Genomic DNA, 14,423 nt, shown 5'->3' with positions numbered 1-14,423 from the left:
GTGTAAGGAACCTCAGAAGCAGCAGCTCCACTCACAGCCACCAGAGGGAGCCCACGGACCAAACTCACCGAAGTACCATTCATGACTACAGGAGGGAGCTCGACAACAGAATTCACAACACTATCCCCAGAAAATAAGTCAGGAATAGGGATTTTAGGCTCCAACATAGGATTCTGAACCACAAAATCTTGAATGTTTTGTACCCTTGCAGAGAGATGATCCATACAAGAGAACAGACCTTGAATGTCCATATCTACACCTGTGTCCTGAACCACCCAAAGGTCTAGGGGAAAAGAAAGACAAAACACAGTGCAAAGAAAAAAAAAATGGTCTCAGAAGTTCTCTTATCCCTCTATTGAGATGCATTAATACTTTGGGCCAGCTGTACTGTTATGACCTGGTGGTTAGGAGCTCCCGGAATGACCTGATAGTTAAACCTCATACAGGACGAGCTCTGGGGTGTGGGAGCTCTGCTGACCGCAAGCCCTAATTCTATCACACACACTAGAAATAGCCGTGGAGCGCTCCTGACCAGACCTAGGCGCCTCGTCACAGCCTAAGAACTATCTAGCCCTAGAGATAGAAAATAAAGCCTACCTAGCCTCAGAGAAATTCCCCAAAGGTAAAGGAAGCCCCCCACATATATTGACTGTGAGTAAAGATGAAAGTCACAAACGCATAAATGAAACAGGTTTCAGCAAAGGGAGGCCAGACTTACTAAATAGACAGAGGATAGGAAAGGTATCTTTGCGATCAGCACAAAAACATACAAAAGACCACGCAGAGTGTGCAAAAAAGACCTCCGCACCGACTCACGGTGCGGAGGGACCACTCTGCATCCCAGAGCTTCCAGCTAGCAAGACAAAATCATGAAAACCAGCTGGACAAGAAAACAATGAACAAATAATGACTATCAGGAACTTAGCTTCTGCAGGAGAAGGCAGGTCACCAGAGAGATCCAGGAGCGAACTGAACAAATGCAAAAACATTGACAGCTGGCATGGAGTAACGATCTGAGAGGAGTTAAATAGAGCAGTCAACCAAAGGATAAACCACGTCACCTGTGTAAGGAACCTCAGAAGCAGCAGCTTCACTCACAGCCACCAGAGGGAGCCCATAGACAGAACTCGCCGAAGTACCACTCACGACCACAGGAGGGAGTTCGACAACAGAATTCACAACAAGGGAGGTCAGGTACCCATCAGTTTTTTAATGAGACCACCTTGACGATGGTTGATGGGCTCACACTATTTGGCCAAATTCTGTGCTAAACGTCTCAAAAAATTTTTTTCCTAATGTTCAAAAAGCAATTTTGCTATTCATATTTCATGTATTTCATATTTGACGTGTTTTGGCATGACAGAGTGCAACCTTTTTTTGTATATTATATATGGAGGTGGCTGCTCCTGGTGTGCACCTATTCACACTGGTTTGGATGTGCCAGTCTTTTTTCTGTCAGTTCTATGTTTTTGTAGTGTATCCTAATAAAGGATCTTACATTTGAATAGATCCTGTAGTGCCTCTTTTCTACATACTGGTGCTTCTCACAAAAGTAGAATATCATCAAAAAGTGAATTTATTTCAGTTCTTCAATACAAAAAGTGAAACTCATGTACTATATAGAGTCATTACAAACAGAGTGATCTATTTCAAGTGTTTATTTCTGTTAATGTTGATGATTATGGCTTATAGCCAATAAAAACTTAAAAGTCATTATCTCAGTAAATTTGAATAATTAACAAAAACCAACTGCAAAGGCTTTCTAAGCGTTTAAAAAGGTCCCTTAGTCTGTTTCAGTAAGCTCCACAATCATGGGGAAGACTGCTGACTTGACAATCATGGGGAAGACTGTCCAGAAGGCAGTCATCGACTCACTCCACAAGGAAAGTAAATTTTGCATTTCATTTCGAAATCAAGGTCCCAGAGTCTGGAGGAAGAGTGGAGAGGCCACAATCCAAGCTGCTTCAGGTCTAGTGTGAAGTTTCCACAATCTTTGATGGTTTGGGGAGCCATTTCATCTGCTGTGTTTTATCAAGACCAAAGTCAGCACAGCCGCCTACCTGCCTCTGCCTCTAGTCTTAGCTTGCCTCTGCCGACAAGCTTTTTGGAGATGGAACTTTCATTGTCAGCAGGACTTGGCACCTGTCCACACTGCCAAAAGTGCCTATACCTGGTATAAAAACAACAGTATCACTGTGCTTGATTGGCCAGCAAATTCGTCTTAATTAACCCCATAGAGAATCTATGGGTATTGTCAAGAGGAAGATGAGAGACACCAGACTCAACAATGCAGAGGAGCTGAAGGCTGCTATCAAAGCAACCTGGGCTTCCATAACACCTCAGCAGTGCTACAGGCTGATCACCTCCATGCCACGCCGCATTGATGTAGTAATTGATGAAAAAGGAGCCCCGACCAAGTATTGAGTGCATTTACTGTACATACATTTCAGTAGGCCAACATTTTGGATGTTAATATCATTTTTTTCAAGCTGGTGTTATACAGTATTCTAATTTACTGAGATAATGACTTTTGGGTTTTCATTGGCTGTAAGCCATAATCATCAGCATTAACAGAAATAAACACTTGAAATATATCACTCTGTCTGTAATGACTGTATAATATATGAGTTTCACTTTTTATATTGAAAAACTGAAATAAATCAACTTTTTGATGATATTCTAATTTTGTGAGAAGCACCTCTATAGTCTCATCTTACTTTCATCAAGATAAACAAGTCATGGATCTCCAATGACTTTCGCACCCCAGTCGCAGACTAGGCGATGGTGTAGTTTTTAGTGTGATGCATTGATTTTGCATTATTGCAGTCTATACCATCTTTGTGGTGTCTTCTGAGACTGCTGTTGCTGATGGTGCAAAAAATGTTTTCAATTGTGGACACCCCAAGGTGAGTCTCCATCTGTTGGGTTGCCTGTAGTGAAAGGGGTGTTGGTCCCTATTTTACTATTTCTACTAAGGGGAAATTGATGCTACTTTAGAGGTGTGTGACAATATTTTTCAAAATGTTTGGATTTCTAGTTGGGTCTCCTTTAGGCGTGTTGAATTAATTTGGCAGGGCTCTCAGAGCACCAGGCCTACACCTGTCACTTATCCACCTGTTACTGATCAATGTTTCGGCTACAAATGCTGGCCCAAGCCCTGTCCCATGCATCCATGCTGCACAATTATACTATTTGTACTCTGGGTCAATTGATGACACTTTTCCTGGTGTCTGCTGTTACGGAACTGCAACACAGGACTAGGGTGGAAGAGGGAAAACTGACCCTGCACTGTGACTAGGCTGATACCCTACGATGGAGTAGGTGACTCATTCCTTGCGAATAGACCCACTGACGATCCTAGGTTAATCTCAAGCGAAGACCTATAGATAGGGGGAAGGGGGTCCCTAAAAGATCTAAGGACTGGGTACATGTAACCTCCTAATAGAAAACACAGAGAAGGCTGCAGATACCAACTGAAAACAGAAACTAAGGCTAGCAGAACCAGAGGTCCCAGTACTGCACAAAGTACACACACAGAAGACAAAGCACCAAGCCAGAACTCAAGCTGATTAACACTGTTGTCCAGCAAGGACTGGGAGGCAGGTGCTGGTTAATAAAGAGTGATACAATCACCTGACCCAAGACAAACCCAGCACCAGAGAAAAAAGACCGGCAGCCAGAACTCCACAAGAAAATGGTGGATAGTCACAAATTAAACAGATTCTAACAGTATCTCCCCTTTAACGAGGATCTAGGCCGGGCCGTATTCCAAAATCTCCTGTGAAAAGCCTTAATTAACCTTCAGGCTGAGACGTCCACAGCTTTCACCCAGGAAATGTCCTCGGGACCAAAACCCTTCCAGGAAACAAGATACTGTAACGGCGCTGTGGAAAAAGTGAATAGCACCCCTCAGAGTCCAATTTTCTCCGGGGTCTCGGCTGCCGTGGGTAGCCGAGACCCCAGAGAACATGATTCGGGTCAGTTTTTACCAACCCTGCTTTTGCGATTGCCGGTAATTAACCGTTTACCGGCGATTGCAAAAAAAAAAAATCCAGTTTTGCATTTATTTTCTCTCCCCTCTGATGTGATCGCACATTAGAGGGGAGAGAAATAGGGTCCCCCGAGCCCCCCATGGTACCTTATGTCCCAAAAAAGCTGTCCCTCGGTCCCCGGCCCTCCTCCGTCTCCTCCGGCATTAACAAAATGGCAGGCGCATGTGCAAATGCGCCTGCCAAAATCTAGGTTCCCAGGATTTGGCAGTTGATTGGGGTCGGTTTTTACCGGCCCCAGGAGCTATCACAATCCCGGGGGTCTTTACAGACCCCCGGGGTTGCGATCGCCCCATATAACATGTACAGTATATATATATATATATATATATATATATATATATATAAAGTTTCCCCCGAGCCCCCCACGGTACCTATTAGTCCCCGCAGATGCTGTTCCCCGGTCCCTGGCCCCCAGCTCCTGGCCCCCCTTCTTCTTCTCGGCTGGAATAAAATGGTGGGCGCATGCGCAGTTTTCCCGCCAAGATCTGCCAGCGGACACCCGGCAACCAGTGAGAATTTTCTCATTGGCTGCTGGGTTTTGATTACTGTGATATGTCCTATCACAGTGATCAAAACCCCTAATATTTGATAAATATGGCAGCACTTGGGCTGTACCTCTCTCTTCTCTCCTTGTAGTTGTTCTGGGAGAGAAGAGAGAGAGAGACAACAGTTCAAGTGCTGCCCTGTCAGAGTGATAAAAAAAATCATTTCTGCATCTGCCAGCATCCCATTTACCCACCCCCGTTCTCCGTAATCCCTGCATCATCAGCAGAGGATTATTTAAAAAAAATTATTATTTTTTTTCTAATTTCTTTTTAATTTTTTAGGGTTAGGGTTACACATATTAGGATTATGCATATTAGGGTTAGGGTTACGCATATTAGGGTTAGGGTAACACATATTAGAGTTAGCAGAGGAAATAAAAAAAATGGCCCGCAGAACTTTCAGCGCGGAGCAAGCTTACAGCCTGCTTTGCTCCAGGAGCTCCGGCAGTGAAACAGAATCTGCCTCTGAAGCTGAGCAGCTTTCAGACAGTGATGACGACTCTTCCTCCACGGGATCCCCCAGCCCGGTGGTAGCGGACTCGGTCGTCACTGCTGAAGCTGCAGAGGCAGGACCAAGTACCACAGTCCCCCCACCGCTGTGGTATAATAACACCTCATTTTCCCCTCAAATTCCCCCTTTTTCTGCAGTCCCTGGAATAAGAGAAGATGTCGCCAATTTTACCCCTATTGATTTGTTTCAAATTTTCATTAGCCCCGAAGTCCTGCAATTAATCGTCCACCAAACAAACCTATATGCCCGGCAATATATTTCCCAAAAACCCACTGCCTTTCATTCCCGTTCCTGGATCCCCACAAATGTCCCCGAAATAAAAAAAATTCTTAGGCCTTACCCTGAATATGGGTTTAGTGAAAAAAAAAAAAAACACACTCCGCTCTTACTGAGCAACAAAAACTGTCCACAGCACCCCTGTATTTGCAGTCGTCATGTCCCGAGGCCGTTACGAAGCCCTGATGAGATTCCTCCACTTCAGTGACAATTCCCCAGCCCTCCCAAGAACTGACCCCAACTACAATCAGCTAAATAAGTTGAGACCCCTAATTTCCCTCCTAAAACCTCATTTCTAAATTCCTATACCCCAGAACAAAATGTGTCAGTCGACGAGTCCTTGATGAGCTACAAGGGCCGTCTGTCATTCCGCCAATTTATTCCCTCCAAGAGAGCCAAATACGGCATAAAATGATACAAAACTTGAGAGAGCTCATCAGGGTACACGTCAACCTTCTTAATTTAAGAAGGTAGGGACCGCCAAATAAACCCCCCAAACTGCCCCCAGACAATTGGTATCCCAGGCAAAATTGTCTGGGAGCTAATGACGCCCTTTCTCAATCAAGGGTACCACGTGTATACTGACAACTACTACACGAGCATCCCCCTATACAAATCCCTCCGTGCTGCAAATACAGGGGCCTGTGGGACAGTGAGGAAAAACAGAGTGGGGTTTCTGTCACCGTTGGTGTCCAGACGTTTGGAGAGGGGGGCGTCATTCTCACTCGCAAGTGATCAACTTCTTGCAGTGAAGTGGAAAGACAGGAAGGATGTCTACATGCTTTCCACACTGCATGCGGACCCCACTGTGACGGTCAGAGAGAGGGGTGCCACCAGGGACAAAGAAAAACCTGTCTGCGTCACAGACTATAACAAAAATATGGGAGGCGTAGACTTGTCAGACCAAGTTCTGCAACCATACCTGGTCAAGAGGAAGACCAGGGCCTGGTACAAAAAGGTGGCAATCTACCTTATTCAAACTGCCACATATAACAGCTTTGTCCTGTATAAAAAGTCCCAAGGACCACTTACGTTCTTGCACTTTCAGGAAAAAGTTGTAGCGAGCCTCATATTTGAGTCAATGGCACCGGGGGAAGCCTTCAACTCTGAGGATTCCCGGAGACTTGCAGAACGCCATTTTCCTCACCCTGTCCCTGTCACTCCCACCCACAGGTATCCTCAAAAAAGATGCCGAGTTTGCAGAAAGCATGGCAGACGGAGTGATTCCCGATTCTATTGCCCCACATGCCCATCCCAACCAGGCCTTTGTATCTCCCCCTGTTTTGAGACCTACCACACCACCTACAATTATTAGTTTGTTTGTTTATCAATAATTTTTATTTTCTGCTTAGTGGCCCCAGTAGAACAATTTGGAACAATTGATAAATAATATTTTAATTAGTAGATCCCATTTTACCCCATTTCACAATTAATTCCAGAGCTTGATCAATCCCATACCAAACTACTATCCCAACAAATCCACGTACCCACGTCTGTACGCTGTAGAGTGTGGACTCCACAAATGTTCTTGCAAAGTCAGGTCATCTGAAAATTTTAGGACTCGATCAATCCCATACCGAACTACTTTTCCAACAAATTCTCATCCACGTACCCTTGTCAATAAGCGTTAGAATGTGGACCCCAGAAATGATCTTGAAAAGTGAGATCATCTGAAAATGAATTCTAGGACTTGATTAGTCACAAACATTTTGACCATTTATCTAACTTTGACTGTTTTTACGACTGTCTTGCTACACAAAACTTTGGCTTTCATTTATATTACTTATATTTATCCAGAACGAGTATGAAGAAAAGAACGGCACTAGAGTAATACGATATCCAGTAAGCAGGACTGATGGCGGACTACCGAAAGTCAGGCGTCACGAATGCTCAGGGTTATGGTGCTCTGCATAAAAAATGTGTACCAGAAGTCCATATACGATCAAGAACAGAGAAAATATGCGGCACTCACCCCAAATTAGCAGTGGGAATCGTGAACTTTATTGGAGAAAATAAATGAAGTACATCCGTCAGGACATCAGGTATACAGGAGGGTGCGGTATTGGAGCTTGGACGACGGCCGCTTCGCACACTAAGTGCTTTGACGGGTGTGCTTCGGGACCCGTCGAAGCACTTAGTGTGCGAAACAGCCGTCGTCCAAGCTCCAATACCGCACCCTCCTGTATACCTGATGTCCTGACGGATGTACTTCATTTATTTTCTCCAATAAAGTTCACGATTCCCACTGCTAATTTGGGGTGAGTGCCGCATATTTTCTCTTTTCTTGATCGTATATTACTTATATTTATGTTGATGATACGGGCATGATCATTTTATTGTAGGATTTCTAAAAAATTAGGAAGTTCCGTACTTATACACTATAGGCTTTACTTTATGGTTCTTGCCGAACCTCTGGTACTAGACAATACTTTCTATAGAGAACTGGTTGTTTTGTGCATATAGCGGTTCTGACGTTGGCGGTTAGGAGCTTGCTATGGTGTACCACGTCTATTGGCACTTTCGTCTCTCATATAGGGATTGATGGAGCTAAAAGGACGTTGTACGACCAGTCTCTGAAAGTGTCTGCCATTCTAACCCTGATGGTGTTCTTTCATCTTTGGAACAAACTCCGCTTTGCCACATAGTTGGCTGCATTTTCCTCCACATTTTGCCCTTCATTCCAGTACAGTTTATTCTTCCTGCTTCAATATACGCAAATGCAGGACAAATGTTTTGTTAGCAAGACCAATTTTATAATCAGCCAATGTGTTTTAGGAGCATGCCTCCCTCTGTGAGTAATAATTCCTGGAAGGATTTTCTTGCTTGCTCAATGTCTCTAGAAGCTTTGAATGGGTCCTGGATCTTCAATTTCACCCTAAAGACCAAATGGTGTGCCATCTATTATAGACACTGCTTTGTCACCAGTACTCACATTGGTGCCATATTGGATATATTTCTGAACACTTAAAAACTAGTGAAATAAAATTTGAGGTGTCTTCCTCAAAACTTACAAAAAAGAATCATAAAAGAGACAGTGAAAAAAAATGCAAATTGTAAGTTTTCAAGCTTGTGTTGCATCAACTGCATAAAATATGGTGGCATCAAACTACTCATTACCTCCCTAGATAAATAGATTAGGGGGTACAATTATAAAAAAAGACATTTATGGGGGATTTCTGTTGCTCTTGAAGCATACAGGCTCTGCCAGTATAACAATCTATATCAAATAAAGCTAAATTTGTCACATTGTGCCCCTTTCTGTCCAAGCCCTGCCATTTGTCCAAACAGAACTTTTTGACTACATATGGGATATCACTGCGCTCATAATAAAGTGGGTAACGAATTGTGGGGTCCACTTTTTGATGTTATTTCTGAAAAAAAGTGAGAAAGTCAGGTCTAAAACAAGATTTTCGTGGAAAAAAATGAATTTTTTCAATATGATGACCTAATGTTATCAAACTCTGTGTCGTACATGTGGGTCCAAATTGCCCAATATACCCTTGATTAAAATCCTTAAGGGGTGTAGTTTCCAAAATGGGGTCAGTTGTGGGGGGTTTCTGCTGTTAGGCACATCTACAAACCCAAAATGGCGTCCGCTCTCACAATTAAGAGATTAAAAAGTCAAACGGCGCTCCTTCCCTTCCGAGCTCCGCAGTGCGCCCAAACAGAGGTTTACCCCCACATATGGGGTATCGACATACTCAGGACAAATTGCACAACAACTTTTGGGGTAGAATTTCTCTTGCTACCCTTGGGAAAATAAAAAAATTGGGGATGAAAAGATCATATTTTGTTCACAAAAATGGTTTTTAATTTTTTCGGTTCTGCGTTATAAACTTGTGTGAAGCAATTGGGGGTTCAAAGTGTTGACCACACACCTAGATAAGTTCCTTAGGGGGTCTAGTTTCCAAAATGGTGTCACTTGTGGGGGGTTTCCACTGTTTAGGCACATCAGGGGCTCTGCAAACGCGACATGGGGTCCGATCTCAATTCCAAGGAATCTGTGTTGAAAAAGTAAAATGGCGCTCCTTCCCTTCTGAGCTCTGCTGTGCACCCAAACAGTGGTTTACCCCCACATATGGGGTATTTGCATTCTCCGGACAAATTGAAAAACAAATTTTGTGGTTCGTTTTCTCTTTTAACACTTGTGAAAATAAAAAAAAATGGTTCTGAAGTAAAATGTTTGTGAAAAAAAGTTAAATGTTAATTTTTTCCTTCCACATTGCTTCAGTTCCTGTGCAGCAACTGAAGGGTTAGTAAAGTTCTTGAATGTGGTTTTGCGCACCTTGAGGGGTGCAGTTTTTAGAATTGTGTCACTTTTGGGTATTTTCTGCCATATAGACCCCTAAGAATGACTTCAAATGTGAGGTGGTCCCTAAAAAAAATGGTTTTGTAAATTTTGTTGTAAAAACAAGAAATTCATTGTCAAATTTTAACCCTTATAACTCCCTAATAAAAAAAAAATTTGTTTCCAAAATTGTGCTGATGTAAAGTAGACATATGGGAAATGTTATTTATTGACCATTTTGTGTGACATGTCTCTCTGATGTAAGGGCATAAAAATTCAAAGTTTGAAAATTGCAAAATGTTCAAAATTTTCGCCATATTTCCGTTTTTTTTTTAATAAACGCAAGTAATATAGAAGAAATGTTACCACTATCATGAAGTACAATATGTCACAAAAAAACAATCTCAGAATCAGCGGGATCCGTTGAAGCGTTCCCGAGTTATAAACTCATAAAGGGACAGTGGTCAGAATTGTAAAAATTGGCTCGGTCATTAAATACCAAATTGGCTCCGTCACTAAGGGGCTAATTTACATGTGGGCTTACCTGTCCCGCCGCCAGAAGTCCAGCGTCCACTGCAGTTCTCGCGGTAAGCTAAGTTCTCGCGATAACTTAGCTTACCGCGAGAACTGCCGTGCACGTGACCGGGGGTTATCTCCGGTCACTAGAACGCTGCAGTGTAGGTGATCGCTGGAGAGTTATCTCCAGCGATCATCTACAGGCTCTGCTACATCTGGCTGTCAGGCATCCAGATGTAGCAGAGCTGGACTCGTCTAGACTGTGTGCACATACAACACTCAACATACAACATTGAACATACGAGATACAACATACACTGTTATGATCTGGTGATTAAGGAGCGACATGCGACTAGCTCTGAGCAGGTGGTAACTATACTGACCGCAGTCCCTAAGCTCGACACAACACTAGAAGTAGCCGTGGAATGCTCCTAACTCTGCCTAGGCATCTCATCACAGCCTAAGAGCTAACTACCCCTAAAGATAGAAGCAGGAAAACTATCTTGCCTCAGAGAAAACCCCCAAAGGATAGATTAGCCCCCCACAAATAATGACTGTGAGAGGAGAAGGAAATGACATACCTAGTATGAAACAAGGTTAAGCACAGGAGGCCACTTCTAGCTAGATAGAAATAGTACAGGACAGAACGCTGTGCGGTCAGTAATAAAAACTAGAAAAAGTCCACCGCAGAGGAATGCAAAAATCTCCACACCTGACTAAAGGTGTGGAGGGCAAACTCTGCTGCCCAGAGCTTCCAGCCTAGCTGAATAGATCCACACTGATAAGCTGGACAAATGAACAAAACATAGAAAGTGCTGAACAACAAAGTCCACAACAAGTGAACTGCAAAAGGACAAGCAAGGACTTAGCTTTTGCTGAACTGGTCAGAGTGTCAGGAAAATCCTAAGAGCAATGACTCCAGGCAGGAACAATTGACAACTGGCATTGAATGAGGGATAAGGCCAGACTAATATAGCCGAGCCAGAAAGATGATCAGTGAAAACAGCTGCTGAAGCTAAATCCAAGAAGCAGCCATACCACTCAAAACCACAGGAGGGAGCCAAAGAGCAGAACTCACAAAAATGCTACTTACAACCACCGGAGGGAGCCCAAGAGCGGAATTCACAACAATACACCATGCAACATACACCATACAACATTCACCATACAACATATAACATGCACCATGCGACCTGCAACATGCACCATACGACATGCAACGTGCAACATGCAACATGTGACATGCAACATGCACCACATGTACATACACTACATACATATAGACATACAGTACATACTCACCATCATCTTGATCCCCGAAGCCATCGATCACCTGTAAAAAATATTAAAATAATAAACAAACAATATACTCCCTGATCTGCAGAAATCCAATTAAAATGAGTGTCCCCCGACGATCTCCCGTGGAGATCAGCCACATCAGCTGATGCAAACCCTCTGCAGGGGCTCCAGGAATACAATGACGGAAAGTATGCTGTGTGGGAAAATTCCCATGCAGCTTTGCCATAAAGTGAGACCCTGAACTCAGGTAACCTCTTCAGTGACGCACTGCAGGAGCCATTGTCTCCTGTCAGTGTGTCACTGGAGGCCTATAGAGCGGTGACATCACCCGATGTCACTGTTCTATAGGAGAGATTGTCGTGGGACACTCGTTATTAATTGGACTACGGCAGAAAGGTAGTATACGGTTGGTTTATTATTTTTAATTTTTTGCAGGCGATCGAGTATGGTAAGTATGGTGAAATTATGAATATTAAAATACTTTTTTCTGGCTGAGTCTTTTTTTTTAACCCTTTCACTACTATAAGATTAGTAATGGATAGGCGTCTTATTAGCGCCTTTCCATTACTAACCTGGCTTATTGTCACCTTACATTAACAAGGTGACATTAACCCCTTATTACCCCATATCCCACTGCTACAGGGGAGTGGGAAGAGAGGGGCTAAGTGCCGGAGCTAAACCTCTCCTTGAGATACTCAAAAGCCTTGACAGCCTCAGGGGACTATTGGACAGTATTGGAACCCTTCTTAGTAAGATCAGTAAGGGGTTTTGCGATAACAGAAAAATTCTTTATGAATTTTCTATAATAATTAGCAAACCCCAAGAATCTCTGAATCGACTTCAAGCATTCAGGTCTAGACCACTCCAACACCGCCTGAACTTTCTCAAAACCATCACTGGATATAAAGTACCCAAAAAAACTAATTTTCTGTATCGCAAACTCGCATTTCTCCAGTTTAGCAAAGAGTGTGTTTTCTCTCAGAATCTTCAGAACCTCACGGACTCTCTGCCAATGCGACTCTAGATCAGGAGAGTAGAGCAACATATCATCCAAATAAACAATCACACTCCTACTGATCAATGGCCTCAGAATGTCATTAATGAAATTTTGAAAGAATGCCAGAGCATTTGTAAGGCCAAAAGGCATTACTAGACACTCAAAATGACCTTCCGGGGTATTAAAGGCTGTCTTCCATTCATCGCCTTCTTTTACCCGCAGCAAATTATATGCCCCTCGGAGATCGATCTTAGAGAACCATTTGGCTCCAACTAATTGGTTAAACAAATCCGGAATTAGCGGCAAGGGTTAAGGATTGCGCACAGTGAAATCCAGACACGGCCTAAGACCCCCATCTTTTTTTTTTTTTACAAAAATGAATCTCACAGCCACAGGGGCAAGACTAGTCTGCAGATATTCCTTTAAGGCCTCCCTCTCCGGAATCTTCAGATTAAATAAACGACTCTTAGGGAGAGTGGCACCTGGGACGAACTCAATAGCACAATCGTAATCTCTATGAGGTGGGAGAGCTTGTGACTCCTACTCTGAAAATACTTTCCAGAATTCCTTAATGGCTTCAGGCAGCTCACTTTTCACAACAGCAGCAATGTGTACATCACAACATTTCCCATAACACTCCTGACCCCAGGATCTTATTGTACTTGACTACCAGTCCAGTACAGGATTGTGCATCTTTAACCAGGATAAACCAAGAACAACTGGAAAAGGCAATTTATCAAGTACAAACAAATGTAAAGGTTCCTGATGTTCCATATTCACAGTGAGTGGAAACATGGTGACCTTTTGAGAAATGCACCCATGCTCTAGAGGAGTGTTGTTAATCGCCACTACAGGAAAAGGGCATGTTAAAGGTACAGAATCAATCTTATACTTGTCTAGAAATTGTTAATCAATCAAATTAAGTGCAGAACCAGAGACCACCATCACTTGAAAATTAATTGAATGACCACGACAGGTAGAACTACCAGAAAAAGAAACTCCTGCAGACCGTAAAAATGTAATGCAAACGGGAGTGTTACTCCTGCTGACCCTTTTTTTCTTTCCTTATGCGAACCTTGCATTGCTTAATATAATGGTCAGCCTTACCACAATACAAGCATAGTCCCAGTGAGAACCTCCTCTCCCTCTCCTGGGAACGAGAGGACATCGTCCCAAGTTGCATTGGTTCCTCGCTGTCGATGGGGCTATCCTGAGAGACCCTTCTCTTCATTCTGCCTGTCTCTCAATCTTCTATCCACACGGATAGCCAACTGCATAGCAGTTTCCAAAGTATCAGGTGCAGGATATGCAATGAGCAAATCTTTAACTCTTTCACTCAAATCTGCTAAAAACTGACTCTTGAGCGCTGGGTCATTCCACCTGACCTCTGTGGACCATCGTCTGAACTGGGTGCAATACATCTCAGCATCAACAGAACCCTATTTAAGCCGTCTGAGCTCTGCCTCAGCAGATGTGACCCGATCAGGATCATCATATAACAACCCCATAGCAGTAAAAAAAATGCTTCTACTGATGTCAAACTAGGACCATCAGGATGTAATGAAAATGCCCACATTTGGAATTCACTTCGCAATAAAGACATGATAATCCCCACACGCTGTAATTCACTCCCTGAGGATCTGGGTCTAAATATAGTAAACGTGCATTTTTAAACGTAAAAAATTCCTGCCCTTTACCAGAAAAAAACTCAGGTAATCCTACCTTAGGTTCTTCAGGGCATGATCCAGAGTAATTACTCACGTGCTGTTGCAGGTTGGCTACTTCCAAAGTTAACCCTTGCAAGGGTTGAGCAAGTTCCTGGACGCTGCTCATATTGAAGGAATCCGGGAGAGGATTTTTTTTATATGTGTGGCTGGAGAAACTGTTACGGAACTGCAACACAGGACTAGGATAGGAGGAAAACTGACCCTGCACTCAG

Source organism: Ranitomeya imitator, chromosome 6 (genome assembly GCF_032444005.1).
Source record: "Ranitomeya imitator isolate aRanImi1 chromosome 6, aRanImi1.pri, whole genome shotgun sequence".
NCBI lineage: Eukaryota > Metazoa > Chordata > Amphibia > Anura > Dendrobatidae > Ranitomeya > Ranitomeya imitator.
Note: the sequence above shows the minus strand (reverse complement) of the source record.